Genomic DNA, 15,252 nt, shown 5'->3' with positions numbered 1-15,252 from the left:
GGCCCATGTGCTGGGGGGCCCAGCACAAGGGAGCCTGGCACCCTTGGGCCCTGGGGGCACCTGCCAGCTTCCCCTCTCCTGAGGGGAGTTGTTTTCTCCCTGCTGACACTGTCTGTTCTGATTGCCTGAGAAGTGTGTGCCCCTGTAAGAAGAACAGGAAATGCAGACAAATTAGAAGAGAGAATTCACAAAAACAGGTGCCCCTCCGCTGTCTTGGGCTCCCACAGCCATCACTGGGACAAGGTCCTGGAGGTGGGGGTCCTGGGGGTGGGCAGTAGGCACAGAGGCCAATAGTGGGGAGCCCTGTACCCCAGGACCCAGCTGTTCCAAGCAGGACCCCTGGGCAGGGGATGGCAGGGCTGGGAGCCAGCTCGGGGCATTCCTGCCCTGATGGCCCGCTGACCATGGCAGTCCTCACGGGCACTCTGCCAGGGGCCAAGGGGGCCCTGCCTGGTGGGCCTGTCACCCCCGAGTCTTGGTTCCGTTTCAGGAGTAACTGGGTGGTGGAGGAGTGAACCAGTGGGAAGGCCATCACGTGGGTGCAGGCTGCCTTGGGGCTGGGCTCCCACAACGGCCTGGGGCGGGCGGCGGGCAGCCCTGGCTGGAGGGCAGAGGTGGGGTAGGCGCGGGTGGGCCCCACTGTGGGGCCAGAGCTGGTGTCCAGCCGGTGGCCATTGCTGCCCACCCTCCGCCCAGATGCCAGGGCTCTGAGCTTCCCTGGGAGGGCCCCAGCCCTGAGCCCGAGGCCGGAGGAGTGGCCCCCTTCCCTGAGGGAGGCAGCTCAACCCCCTGGTGGGCACAGGAAGAATGGGAGGCGGCCAGCGTGGACCCCAGATGTGGGCTCCGGGGGCCTGGCTGCAGGGAGGGGCAGGGCCAGCCTGGGGCCAAAATGTGGCCCTAGAGCCTGTGGTCTCTGGGCCTGTCTGTCCCTGTGGCAGGTGCCTGGGTACCTGTCTTTCCCCTGCCCTCCCTTCAAGCATGAAGGGAGGTGACCGGTCCGTGGGCTGAGAGATGGTGCCCAGGGGCCTGGCTTCCTGAGAAAGACCCAGCTGGGCTGGGCCGGAGGGCCCAAGAGCAGTGGGGCCTGGGTCTGACTCGGCTCACTTTCTAACCCAGGTCCAGATCCGATCCAGAGCCACTGGCACACAGGATGGTGACAGGGGCTCCTCACACCAGCGAGCTCCTACTGACACCGCCAAGCCTAGCCCACAGGCCCCCGCGACCCCCCAGTGGGCCTTCCTCTGCTACAGCATCGGCACTTTGTGGTTTTGTGTTCAGGAGAAGGCTCGTGCAAGGTTTGCTTGACTCGGTCTGTCTGCCTGGGAGGCCATGAGCTGCTCAGAGCACGTGCCAGGCACACACGGGGCACAAGGACCATAATGCAGAGCCTGTTGGTGAAGGTCCTGGGGCCAGTGCTCAGCAGACCCCTGGAAGGGGCAGGGGCCAGTGGGGCGGGGGGCACCCAACTCCCATCCTCCACCTCCCGCTATTGCAACAGCAGTCAAGGAGCAAACAGGCTGACCTACTCCCCCCTGCGCGTTTTACAGCCCTCGTGTGCCGTGAACACACTCCTGTCGGAGCGGAAGATTCACAGGATGAACGTGACTTTTGATGTTCAATGGTCCCGTTCCCCTGGGGGGCCCGTGAATTGCCTCTTGTACTCCCAGACCCCTGACCCCACCTCAGCCCTCTCCCCACCCTGGGCCCCCCTACCCGGGCCCTGGAGCACTCTGAGCGCTGTACCCCGACTCTGGTCCCCTCCCCAGCTGCTAGCCGGGCAACCTCAGTGGTCGCTGCAGCCAGGGCTGGGGGATCCTGGCCCCGGGTGAGGGGCTGCACGCCCACCAGGACCCGGTCCCCAGGCTCATGCGCCCTGGGGCTCAGCTCCTCCTCCCGGAAAGAGAATGAACGAGTAACTGGGTTGCAGAGAAAATTCTGGCCCAGTGATGTGGGTCTAACCCTAACCTGGGACGGCGCCGGGTAGAGCGGGCGCGGGCTGGGCGAGGGCGGCTCATGAGTTGCGGCCTCACGTCCGTTCCTTACGGTGCTGGCAGAAGATGTTCTCTGATTAGTCCTCTGAATTATGAATTAGGTTCTGGGTCCCTGTGCAGCTGTTCCTGGCTTGTCATCCCCACCACTTTATTTCCCCATCTGCTTATAAAACCAGGAGCTCCGTCCTGCAATAAACACTTCAAACGCTTTTTTTAGGGGCTAATTAATCGTGTTGCATTTCTCCGACACAGCAGCAGGCCGGACCTGCCCTGAATTCCCAATGCAGGCAGCTCCCTGGGGCCTGGCGGCGGGGGGGGGGGGGGGTGGTCGCTGGGGTGTTGTGGGCCCAAGGCTCGCCCCTCCACAGGAAGCCCTCTCCCCTGTTCTGGCTGGGTTCTCCCCCCGCCACCCTCCCTGGGCCACTGGGCGCTCCTCCCCTCAGCTCACTGTGACACATCCAAGGTCAAGCTCATGCTCCTCCACACGCCCCTGTCCCCGCCACTGGCAACATTGACTCTGTGCCTCCCAACCCCCCAGCACCCAACCCTCTTGGTGCCCACACTCACACCTCCTGCCCTCGTCCAAGCGGTCCCCGTGCCCTGAGCACCCCAGCCCTCGTCCACCCAGGCTTCTCCCGCCCCTGAGATCCTGCTCCCATGTCCCCCTTCTTTAGTGGTGCCTCCTCCACTCTGCACCCTGAGGCCCAGCAGAGAGCGTGGAGGAGGAGGTTTAAAACAATGACATTAATAAGAAAACAAAATCACAATTATCGAGTTACAAAACAGGGAGCTCCAGGGCAATTAAGAGACAGCAGCCATTTGGGCTTCCCTGGTGGCTCACAGTAAAGAATCTGCCTGCGATGCGGGAGATCCAGGTTCGATCCCTGGGTTGGGAAGATCCCCTGGAGAAGCAAATGGCTACCTACTCCAGTATTCTTGGCTGGGAAACTCCATGGACAGAGGAGCCTGGTGGGCTACAGGCCATGGACTGCTAAGAATCAGACACGACTGAGCGACTAACACTGGTGCTAACCATTTGACTGTTCCCAATGCAAGGTCTGGGCTTTTGATCCACTGGAGTCTCACCTGGGCTCTGTTTTGCCCCAGTAACAGGTTTGCGTGTTAAGCCCATGGCCAGGTGCCTGGGTCCCCATGCAACCCCCATGGGACCCTGGAGGTGTCTGTCTGCAGGTCAGTAGGGCTCCCATGGGCCCTGTGGTCTTCATCTTCAGACCATGTTGGGGGTGGAGGCTCAGCTGTGTTCCCCAGGAGAAGGTCTTGTCGTTCAAAGCATAAGCTGTGGAGCTGGGCCTCCAGGTCTGGGGCTCATGGGTGCCCCCCACCCCCGCCAACACACACCGGTCAGCTCAAGTCACACCGCGGGCATCGGGCAGGCTTTGCTCCTCGTCCCATCAGCCCGGGGCCTGGGTGCCCTGAAGGGTGGATGATGCTCTGGCCGGGGGGTGGTAGGGTGGGCAGGGTAACTGAGCTTGCTTGGAAGGGGTGGGCACGCGGAAACCTGGGGAGCGTGGCCACAGGGGCGACACCAGGACATGTGAGCCCTTGCAGACGCGGGCCGCACACTAACCCTGTCTCGCTGCAGGTCCTCCGAGCGACCCTGACCCCATGCTGGTGGGGGGCTGGTTTGGGGGGTGAAGCGGGGGAGGGTGGGGCAGGTGTGGGGCCGGCAGACCCCGCACCTTCTGGGAGACCCCCCCCAGGGCACCTGGGGTCCTGCTGACACGACTGAGGCCGGCGAGGACCCCCAGAGGGGAGAGAGTCTCCTGTCCACTGGGCTGGGCTCCACTCTGGACCCTCTGACAGGCTGTTAATCGTGACACCGCCGTTTAACTCCGGTGTCGCCCCCTGTCAGCCAGGCCCCGGGGCTGAGATTTATGGGGCTGGGCTCGGGCTGCACGGAGAAGAGACCGCCTATCAATCAGCCCCGCTGGCGGGTGCGGTGCGCTCCAGAGGGACGGGCGCGTAGTCCTCCAGGAGGTAGCTGGGGCAGCAGTCCTGGAGGAGCCCGCACTCTGCACGTGGACTTTGCGCACGTAGGGGTGTCCTGGGCGGTGCTCACCCCACCCCCAGGAAGGGAGGTTTCCAAAAGGCAGGAGGGTCCGCCCGCTGAGGGCCCGCCTGCGGGACAGAGGCCCTGGAGCTGGCGGGGCCTCAGCTCAGCTCCGCGCTGGCGGCCTGGGGAGTCTCTGGGCCTCGGCGTCCCTCCCTGAGCTCCGGTGTGTTGAGGTGCCCAGGGTGGGGGCCGTGAGACCGGCTGTGCAGACGCCCGGGCCGGTTAGACCTGGGAGCGCAGAGGGCAGGGGGCGGCAAGGAGTCGGGGTGGCGGGGAGACTGGGGGCAGGCGATGGGAGGAGTGAGGGGCCGGGCGAGGGAGAATGAGGGGGCGGGGAGATGGGCGGGGCGAGGGGAGTGAGGGACAGGACGGTTGAGTGAGGGGCGGAGCGATGGGAGAGTGAGGGGCGGGGCGAGGGGAGGACTTAAGGCGAGGGGAGGAGTAGAGGCGGGGCGAGGGGGAGGGCTGCGGGGCGAGGGCAGGGCTTCCCAGTGGCTCTGCGTAAAGAACCTTCCCACACGACATCCGAGCGGCCTGCGCTCCGGAGAGGCCAGGCTCAGCCGGCCTGTGCCCGCGGGCCCCTCTTCCGAGCGGTGGACCGTGAGCCTTGGTCCCCTAGGCTGCTCCCCACGGCCGCGCTGCCCCAGCCCTTTCTCTCTGCTCCGAGCCTCAGCCTCTCGCTCCTCTGGGTGACAAAGTCCTTCCTTCTTGAGCTCGCGTGTCCACCCTAGAGCCGGGTCTGTGTCCGCTCGGCCTCGGGCCGCGTGGGCTCGTCCAGGCGCGTGGACGCTGAACCCGCGTGACCTGCCTGGGCTCGGGCCAGGACACGTCCTGAGCACCCGGCGGTCCCTACCCTGGTCTCCCCGCCTGTCCCATGGCTGTGGATAGCTGCCCTGTCCGAGGCGGTCAGGCAGCCCAGCGAGGTCCGGTGGCGGTGTTCCTCGGATCCAGCCACTCAGAGAGGCGCTGGTCTCCACCCCCTTGTCTGACCCTTCCCTCCCCAGGGCAGACTCGAGGGTCCCCAGGGCAGTGCCTGGCTCCCAGCCCCTGGTGCAGGGCCTCGGGGGTTCAGGCTTGGGCACGGAGACAGGTGGCTGCTCTGAGTCCCTGGCACAGAATCCCGCCTGGGGCGTCTGGTGCGCAGGGGGGATAGATGGGTTTCAGCAGGACCGGCTGCTCCTGGCTGGCATGGAGCACAGCTTCCAGCAAACCCAGAGGGGAGATCCAGATGTGGCAGGGTCCCAGGGAGACTTGGGGCCAGCACTGGGGGCTTGGGGAGCACGGGGAGGGGCATGTGCCCAGGAGTGAATTGCCACACGAGCACGCCCGTTCCTTCCTGTGGTTGGTTCCCGGCAGGTCACAGGTCCCGTGGACCTGGCCGCGCTCACAACCCTGCCAACACTGCCTCTGGGAAGTGAGAGCTTCGCTGCCTCCGTGCTGTCTCCCCTGAGGCGGGGCCCCCACAGGTGCGCCTGGGGCTGTCTGCAGCCTGGCCCTGCCTTCACCTGGAGTGTCCCCTGTGGGGCCCGTCATAGGCGGAAGGACCCAGCAGGGAACCCAGGGGTCTGGGGCTGGACCTGAGGGGTGAGTCCGCGTGGTTGCAGGATGGCACCGCGAAGGCCCGCCTGGCTCCGGGTGTGGCAGCTCCACTGCACCCTGGGTCCACCTCCGACCTCACCAATTCAGGGAACACCTTGGGAACCGAACAAGGCACAGTGATAGGTTGCCAGTGTTTGGGGTGGCACACAGCGGGCGAGGCCAGTGAGCCACTCAGGCAAGGGGCTTCCGTGAGCTCAGGGCTGGAGCGGGGAGGGTTGGTCCTGGTGCTGCCCCCCTAATGATGCCCCTGGCTGTTGACACCAAGGACAGAGCCCGCCACCCAGGAAGTGACTCCATGCAGGAGGAGGACGTCTCCTCTCTCCTCTTCTAGGCTCAGGTAGAGGGGCTTCTGTCAGGGTGCTGCTAAGGCTTGCAGGGAGCGCGTGGCCAATGGCTGGAGCTGGGTGGGGCCACCTCTGGGCGCAGACTCAAGGTGCTGAGAAGTCCTGCAGGGAACCCCAGATTGTGTTTAACCTGGAGTTCCCCCTTCCTTCCTGGTTCTGCCCCAGTCTGTGGCAGGTGCTGCCAGGTGCGGCCTGCTGTCTTCTAGCTCTGTCCTGGGCCTTGTGTGTGGGCTCGGGGTGAGGCTGGAGCCACCCAGGACAGTGCCGGTTACAGGTTTCCAATCCCAGATGCCTCCTCTGAACTGGGGCCCACTGGACAGTGTTCACAGGAGGTGCCCCATTAATGCCCACTGGGTGAAGGAAGGGCTCTCTGACCTCAGGTGGGGGCCTCCACGCCGGGACCACTGTCCCCCCAGCTCCGTGTGGAGCCGAGATTCCGACCAGGGCTGCAGGCCTGCCGGTCTGGGCCTCGCGGAGCTTCCTGACAGGTTTGTTTACATTCTGTTTGTACGGACACCTTCTCCTTGCCGCCTGCAAGGCTTGTTTTCCATTTCCAGTGGTGCTGTAAGATTTCTTTTCAAAATATAATCATTTAAGTGAAAAAAATCCATTTGAAGAAAACCCTCCAGTAAACAATAGTGAAGCAGGTGGGCGGATGCAGGATGGAGTGGAGTGAGCCTTGGTGGTGGGCAGGGTGCGGCAGCGGGTGATGTGGGGAGATGGATGGGAGGGGCGGGGCGGGGGGGCGGGGAGAGGGTGGGGAGGGGCGGGGCGGGACGGGGAGAGGGCGGGGGAAGGGAGGGGAGGGGAGGGGAGGGGTGGGTAGAGGGTGGGGAGGAGAGGGGAGGGGCGGGGAGGGGAAGGGGCGAGGAGAGGGTGGGGAGGGATGGGGAGAGGGCGAGGAGGGACGAGGATGGAAGGGGTGGGGAGGGTTGGGGAGGGGTGAGGGCGGGGCGGGGCAGGGGAGGGCTGAGGAGGGAACCCCCTGCTGCCCCGTCACGTGAGCCTCCTTGCCCACTGTCGCGAGGTGGAGGCCCGTTGGCTCCTGCACGAGAAAGTGGCCGTGGCCTTGCTTGTCCAGCTCTGGGCTCCCCCGGGCCTCAGGTCTGCTTGTACCCTCAGGTGTGCTCGTTCTGTGCCCGCTAACCTTCAGCACATATATTCATTGGGAGGGCGTCTAGGAAAGGAGTGTTTGGGGTGTCTGGGGCGCCCTGAGCTGGCAGGGGGCTGCTCCCGGAGCCCACGGCCCACACGGGTGGAGGGGCTGGCATGAGGGGCTGCAGTCTATTTGGAGCCGAAGGTCACTTGCATCCCGCCGCACATGTGCCCCTCGGGGGCCACGGCCCGCCTGACCTCTCCCCCGGGGCAGGCGCTCTGCCTGAGGCTACGCTGGGCTCTGGGGGTCTCACTGCCTTGAGACCCTGAGGACCCGGCCCTGAAGCCCAGGACTACCGCCTCCCAGGCCCTGCTCCCGGCCCCACCAAGGAAGAGTCAGAATTCCCGGCTTCCTGGAAGAAGGCCTAGGCACAGCTGCATTTAAATGCGGAAGACTGAGATGCTGGGGCTCAGTGTTAGCGGTGATGGGTCAGCAGGCAGGAGCCGGAGACCCGCCCTAACGACCGCACAGGATGGGGGACTGGCACAGTCCAGAAGGAGGTGGGCGCCACTGAGACAACTCCAGGACACGGTGGATGGTCTGCCAGGCCCTGGCCTTCTCCCAGCTTTCATCCTTCTTTGAAGATTGATCTGTGGGATCCCGGGAGTGGCCAGGAACGGGCCTCCTCCTCCAAGAAGCCTCCCAGAGATGTCGCCACACCTGGGCTTCCGAGATGCAAAACACTAGAGTTTATTCTGAAGACATAGATTGGGGTAAAACAGAAAGAGCTCTCTGGGGAAGAGAGAGGGGCTTGTAAAGGCAAAAGCCTCTTGCGCTAGACATGAGAAAGAGACATGTGTCTTCATGGGTGGCTGTCACGAGTTGTTTTAGGGTAAGTATCCAGTAAAGTGCCTTGAGTTTCTGGCAGGCATTCTGGGCTCAAGACATCAGATTCCACCCACCTGCACTCACCTCCTCCGTGGCTCTTGCGGCAACACCAGCTGTGCCTTGACTTTCCGCCCACACAGCAGCCTGGGGAGGACAGGGAGGGCACCGACCACAGGGGTCTGGCCAGTGCACACTGCCCCGCGCCTCTAGGGCCTCGCACATGTGCGGGCCGAGGCCGAGAGAGGCCTTGGCTCCCCAGGTACTCTTGGAAGCAAGCAGACGGCCCCAGGGACCGGGACCCCGGGGTGTCCGAGGCACAGCGACCCTGCTCCATCCCTGGGTGGGGCGAGCAGGGCCCAAGGCCCGCAGGGCGGGGCAGCCTCCGGTGGGCTGCTTGGCTGTCCATTCATCAGCCCGAAGCTCCCCTACCCCAGCCTTTGAAGCTGCAATAAATATTGATTCGGGCAAATCAATGTGTTTCTGAGGACCAGCTCGATAGCAGAGTTACAAGGATCAGGGCAAAGTCACCCACTCGCTGGACACCCCCACTGAGCCGGGGCTGTGTGCCCACCCAGGGGCCAGTGTGGGAGCTGTGCCCATGTGAGTGGGGGCAGGGGCTTCCCCGGTGGCTCAGACGGTGGAGAATCTGCCTGCAGTGCGGGAGACCCGGGCACCCTGTAGCCCTCTCCTGGCCGAAGCTGAGGGACCTGCCTCAGGCCAGCCGTGTCCAGGTGTCTCCCATGGGTAGTGGGCTTGGCGGCTGAGGGTCTAGGCCACAGTGGAGAAACCCTCCTCAGGGCCATCTCTGCAGCCCGTGCGACAGGGAGCCCCCCCCGAGACAGGGAGCCCCCGAGATAGCGAGCCCCCTGAGACAGGGAGCCCCCCAGGACAGGGAGCCCCCTGAGACAGGGAACCCCCGAGATAGCGAGCCCCCCGAGACAAGGAGCCCCTGAGACGGGGGCCCCCGATATAGTGAGCCCCCCAAGACAGGGATCCCCCAGGGACAGGGAGCCCCCTGAGACAGGGAACCCCCAAGATAGCGAGCCCCCCGAGACAGGGAGCCCCCGGGACAGGGAGCCCCCAGGAGAGGGAGCCCCCCAGACAGGGAGCCCCCAGGATAGGGGGCTCACTGCCCCTCGTGCGGCCGCTTCCATCTCCTCTCCTCCGCACTCACCCAGCCCAGCCCTGGATGTGGCATGGATGTGGCGCCCTCCTGAATGCCCACACCCTCCTGGCAGCCTCTGCCTGCCCTAGCCCCTCCAGCCCAGCCCCTTCCTCCCCGAAGGAGTCTGACCTCCCAGCTGGCCCCAGCTCCCGTGGTGCACACGTCCCCCAGCTGAGAGCTGGGCCTCTGAGTTCACATCTTCCTGGAGCCGGACCTCAGAGGGTGCACTCAGAGTCTATCCTGGAGGGCGGGACACAGGCGGGCAGGACCGCTCCAGGCCACCTGGTGAGGGTACGGCGGCCCTGCCTGTCTCCCACCGTCGTCACCCACCTCCAGGCATCTCGGGGGGCCTCCAGCGCTCTCGGCCTTCCCCCTTCTCCCAGAACTTTGAGGCTAGGTCTGGGGCGCTCTGACGGGTGGCTTTATTTACGACAGTTTGGGAAATGCAGACGTGATGTTTCCAGCCAACAAGCCCAAATCACTCGTGCAGCCCCATTAGCAGGGAAGCCAGCCTGTGCACATCACACTCCCCCTGCCACAGTGGGAGCCGAGGCAGCGGTTTTACGACCCCATAAAACTTTGGGAGTTTATGGCTATTGAACAAACATGTAATCTGATGCTTCAGGTTCAATATATGTAGCCAGAGGCATCCTGAGCTGGTGGGGCTGCAGCCCCCAGCCAGGCCAGGTGGTGGAGTGCTGAGACTGGCAGGGGCTGAGAAGTGCAGGGGCTGGGGAGCTGGGTGGGGACTGACCAGCAGCAGGGCCGGGGCAAGACTCATGGAGGCCGCGCGGGGCTCTGTCCTTCCACACAGCGAACCAGAGGGCGGGCAGCAGTGGGTCGGCCTGTAGCCCCCGGCAAGGGGCCGGGCTAAGGGTGCTGAGGTAGGAAAGGCAAGTAGGAAACTGAAGTCACTCAGTCGTCTCCGACTCTGTGCAACTCCAGGAACTGTAGCCCGCCAGGCTCCTCCATCCATGGAATTCTCCAGGCAAGAATAACTGGAGAGGGTAGCCATCTCCTTCTCCAGGGGATCTTCCTGACCCAGGGATTGAACCCAGGTCTCCTGCATTGCAGGCAGACGCTTTACCGTCTGAGGCACCAAGGATGTGGCCATGGCAAAGGGAGTGTGTGCCTCCCAGAAAGAGGGGGCCCCCCTCTCAGAGCTCCTGGAAGGGCCATGGGACAGGCTGGGGGAGGGGTCAGTGGCTGCACTGACCCCCCATTCATCCACCAGCCGCCCCTCCACATACTGTCTGTCCCTCCATCCTTCCACCCATCCCTCCCATTCAGGCACTGGCCTGGCCACCCCTCCACACAGGAAAGACCCCCTGACCCAGGGTGAAGCCTCAGCCCCTGACCACCTGGGAGGCGGATGTCTGGCCTGCCAAGCCCCAGAGGCTGTGGATGGGCCCCTCTGTGCTACCTAGAGGGCAGGCGGCGGGTGAGGGGGTCTGGGGCTCCCTGGTGGGCAGTGGGTGTTCGCCGGCTGCAGGCCCCGCCCCCCGGGTCTGCTCATGCCCGGCGCGCCTACCGTCAGAGTGTTCCCTTCCCGTCATGTTAGTGTTGAGACTTTGCCGGGCTCATCGCTGGCCTTTCCAGCGCGTGGTTCCAGCTGAGCCCCTGAGTCCAGCTCCCAGCATGCCTGCTTTTGTCCTCAGGAAGTCCTTCCCCTTCGGCCTGCGGGCAGGTTTGCCTGTTGGCTCTGGCTTCTTGTTCGTGGGCCCCCCAGGATTTGGGACCCCCTGTCTCAGAGGAAACTGCCCCCCACGGCCTGAGTTGCGGCTACTGAGGGGACAGCTACAGTTGGAGTGGGTGGGGGGCGCGGAGCGGGCCGGGGACCCCCGCGCACTCTCAGAGCCACAGCCGCCCCTGCCGGGCCTCATCTGGTCTGGTGGCGGAGGGTGGGCGGTGCTCTGTGGAGGCCCACTTTGTCCCTGGGTCGGGCGTCTGGGAACCAGGAGTGGGGAATGTGGCAGCGCTGGGGGAGCCCTCAGAAGTGGACAGGGAGAGACATGCAGAGTGGCCGCGGCCCCTCCAAGGAGGGGACTGGGCCCACGAGGAGGCTCCCAGGGATGGCGTGGGGCATGAGGTGGGGCCGATGCATGGCCTGGACAAGATGGGGCTGAGCGTGGTGGACTGGCTCATCTTTGCCCCAAATCCCGATGATTCAGGGTCAGGAGGAGAAGCAGGCTTGGCCGGTCACGAGGACAGAGGCCAGAATGAGGCCACCGAGTCCACGGGTCCGCAGGGTGGCAGGATGCCGACTTGGATGCCAGCACTGGGCACGCTCCCAGAGGTCAGGCCAGGGCCCAGAGGGAGACAGGGGGCCAGTCTGCTGGGAGCACGCGGCCTGAGGCCCAGGCAGAGGCAGGAACTCGGGGGTGGGCACCCAAAGCTGGACATGTGCCTGAGGGTGGGATGCAGAGAGCTGCCCTGGGTGGTGGCCGGTGGCCGGGGTCATTTCCGGGGAGAGGGCCAGGTTGTCCGATGTCTGACTGTCCGATGACTGGCTGTGACATGTTCCTGGGATGGCTGGCTGGGTCCCCCATCCCCAGGGTAGGGGCCAGTGAGCAGGCTGGGCGGTCGTGGGGGCTCGTCACTCACTGCTGCTAACTGTGGGGATGGGGCGGCCCCCCCGTTCCCTGTCCTGGGGGTGTTGGGGGACCCTGGTGGGGGCTACCCCAGTGCCGGGTGGCCAGGCAGCTCTGCTCGGCAGGCACTGGGCCCGCCGTCCAGGAAGCTCCATGACTTGGAGCTCGGTCTTGCCCTGAGCCCCAGAGGTAGACAACCAACAGGGAGGGGCTCTGAGAGTGGGCCCTGCCGCTCCCCGGCCACCACGTCCTGCACGCACCCGGACTGCCCCCAACCCTGCCCGGGACCGCCCCTGCCCCGCCCAGGGGGCAGTCAGGGAGCGCCATGTTCCACCCCACGCTGGGCCACCCCAAGGGCTATGAGTGATGTTGGGCAGAGCAAGCCTTGGCTCTGCAGGGATGGGGCCGACGGAAGGCCCCCATCAGCATAGTCTGTCTGCTTTCCTGGGACACACGCCTCTCCGGGGCTCTGGGGCTGTGAGTGCCCCACCCCGCCCCGGCCCTGGGCGGTGGTCGTGGCCGTGGCGGCCGTGGTTCTGCCTTCTGAAGGGCATGGGCTGCTCCCGCGCTCAGTCCTGGTGTGGACCAGGCGCCTGCCCTAACCCTGCGCTCGCAGATCCTAGATCCTCGGAGAAGTCACCCTCTCGGGAGGCGGGCGCAGTCCTGACCGCGGGAACCCCCCTCCTCAGCACCCCCTCAGCCCTGGCGCTTCCCGCCCTGAAGGATGGGTCTAACAGCGGAGGGCCCCGCGGGCGGCCAGGGTGCTCCGCGGGCCCTCGGCCTTGCCAGCCTCCCCAGCAGCGGAGGGGAGATTTATCTTTCTGACTTTATGAGGCACCGGCAGAGAGAGGCCGGGAGGCAGGAGCTGAATAATTGACGGCCTGGCTCCGTGGGATCTGAAGGGAGGCCGGCCGGGCGGGAGCGAGTGGTCGTGCGCCTGCCATGGAGAGCGGGGAGGCCAGCCAGAGGGCTGGGACCGGGCTCGGGGCCCTGGGGCAGAGTTCAGAGCTCTGGAGCCGGTTGCCCCTTCTGTCTGGCGCCCGTCCACCACCCAACAACCTCGCAGCTCTGGCAGCCTGGTAACCCCCACCCTGACCACTGGGCCTGGACGTGGTCTCTGCCTGCCCTGGGCTCGTCTCTTGGCCGCATGAGCCGTGGGGACAGGTTGTGGGGCCCCCAGCTCTCCTTGGTGGCAGTCTTGGCCTCCGCCTCCCCCGAGGAGACCCCCCTGGGCACCCCTGCCCTCATCCCCATGCTCTCCTGCCCCCTCCCCCACCATCTCCTGCAGCCTGGGGGCCACTCCCCTGCCTAAGGGCGGAGCACCCCCAAGCAGCCAGGGGGTGGGGATGGGGGCCTCTAGGAGCCCAGGCCGCACTGAGGTCCTTGTGTGCCCAGCCCTCCTTCCTGCTGAGCGGGCTGTTGGGGACCACGTGTCTGGAGGGTTTCACGGTGGGCTACTTCCTGTGGCACCTGGGGCAGGGGCCCGGAGGGTGAGGTGAACGGGCCCGCCAGGCGCTGCTGCAGGGTCAGCCTTGCCCACGGGCTGTGCTCCCCCTGCCCCGCCAGTGTCCCCTCTAGGCCCAGGCCTGCGCTCAGGGCCAGGGACCAGGTCTGGTCCGCAGGGCCTCCGCCTCCCCAGATGCTGGAGGGACGTGATAAGAAAGCACGCGTCCCGCCCCCACATGCGGGGTCCTGGGCGCCGTAGGGGACCTCACCCCAGCCACCTCGCCCTCTCCCGGGTGTCCCAGCCCCACACGTGGCCTTGGGCACTGGCAGCCCGGACAGATGGCGTCTGTTCCCCGGGTCCCCAGGGCCAAGCTGAGCCAGGCAGACTGTGCCCTCGACGAAGTTGCCGCTTAGCACCGTTTTCGTGCCGCGTGCTGTCAGGTCCCCTTCACACAGCCTGGCGCCCTCTTGGCTCAGACGTAAGCGGCTTTGCTGCTGTCCAAACACAGCTAATCCCGTTTGGGTTTTGGGGACTGGAGGTAGGCAGCACTGGCCAGCGTACCGCCCGGGAGGAGGCCAGCCTGGGTCTTCCGGAGTCCCTTCCCTGCTGGGAGACCACACACCCCTCGCCTGAAGGGCCAGCAGGACACAGGGTGGACGGGGTGGGCCCCTCAGCCTGACACCCCACCCTGGGTATGCTCCCCTCCCCCAGCCCAGCCCAGCTGCCCTCGTCCGGGTTAGGCTCCAAGTGGGCCCCTCAAGAGCTTCCTCGCTGGGCTATCCGCCTGCAGCAGAAACCGCAAAACCAACCAACACACACAGCCCGCGGGTGACAGATTCAATTCGACTCCGCAAATATTGACTGCTGTCTAATCCCCTGCCCCCGGTGCCAGCTTCCTCTGCGGCGCCGGGTGCGACGGCTGAATCAACACGCTTAATCCAGGCCCCGTCGAGGTCGCAGTGTTGCTGGGTCACGGTGAGGGGCCTGTGGCCGGGCGGGTGGGCTGGAGCTGGGGTCTGACTCTCACCCGAGTTGGAGCCCCACAGCCATGCCTGGCGAGACAGGGGCTCAGGCCGGGCAGGGTGGGCCCGGCTTTTTGTCCAGGACCTGGATGCTCTGTGTGGTGTCCAGGCCTGGGCCGGAGGGGAGGGTGTCAGGGAGGGGCACCCTCCAGCTTCTCAGGCCCCCACCCTCCCAGCTGAGGCTCGGGTGGGCAGCGGGAAGGGTCCGTACTGGAGGGCGGCTGTGAGCCTGGACCCCCGTGTGAGGGGGCGGCTGAGGCCAGCACGGCCCGGCCCCCTGTGTCTGCTGGGCACCAGGAAATTCATCAGCAACGGAACTGATGGATTAAAGTGGAACCGGGAGAATTGATTTTTTCCCTTGGGCACTTAAACGCTGCTCTCCATCAGCTGATCATCTCCTGGGCCGGACGGCCCCAGGGACCGAGAGGCCGGCTCCAGCCCTGCGGCCGTGTGACACCCCCCTCCTCTGGCTGGGCGAGGACACCGGGCCGTCCCAGCCCCGAGCTGTGGCCGTGCTTATGTGACAGGTGCATGTGGTGGGGGACTCTGCGTCCGCTCACTCACTGACTCACGCGTTTGACTGGCCCTGCAGCAGCGGGTGGCGGTCCTCGCGGGCGCACAGCAGCGGCGCTGACAGTCCGGGCCAGGTGTGTGGGGCCCCAGCCTGTGCCCTTGGCTGGCTCAGGACCCACGTCCTCTTCTCCACGGAGCCCATGGCTCCCTCCTGCTGCCCTCTGCGGCAGGGGCCCGGCATGGATCCCCTCAGGCCAGCCCCCCTCCTCGCACCTGTCTCTGGGCCTGAGCATGTGCTGTGGCCCTGTGGGCCCTTTCAGGTGGCCCTGGGTGGCACAGCGCCCAGGCTGGGGCTCAGGACGGCCCCTGAGTGGCCAGGGTGTCGTCACCACTGTGCCCAACCTCACTGACGGGCTTAGGACGGGCGGATGCGCCAGGGCCGGGTGTGACCTCACTGGGCTGAGCTCAGGAGGCCGTGAGGGGCCCAGGAGGCCTGGCAGGGGCCGTCCGGAGGGCAGGTGC

This window comes from Bos indicus x Bos taurus, chromosome 17 (genome assembly GCF_003369695.1).
Source record: "Bos indicus x Bos taurus breed Angus x Brahman F1 hybrid chromosome 17, Bos_hybrid_MaternalHap_v2.0, whole genome shotgun sequence".
NCBI classification, from domain to species: domain Eukaryota; kingdom Metazoa; phylum Chordata; class Mammalia; order Artiodactyla; family Bovidae; genus Bos; species Bos indicus x Bos taurus.
The sequence above is the reverse complement of the archived record's forward strand: the minus strand, read 5'-3'. Positions refer to the sequence as shown.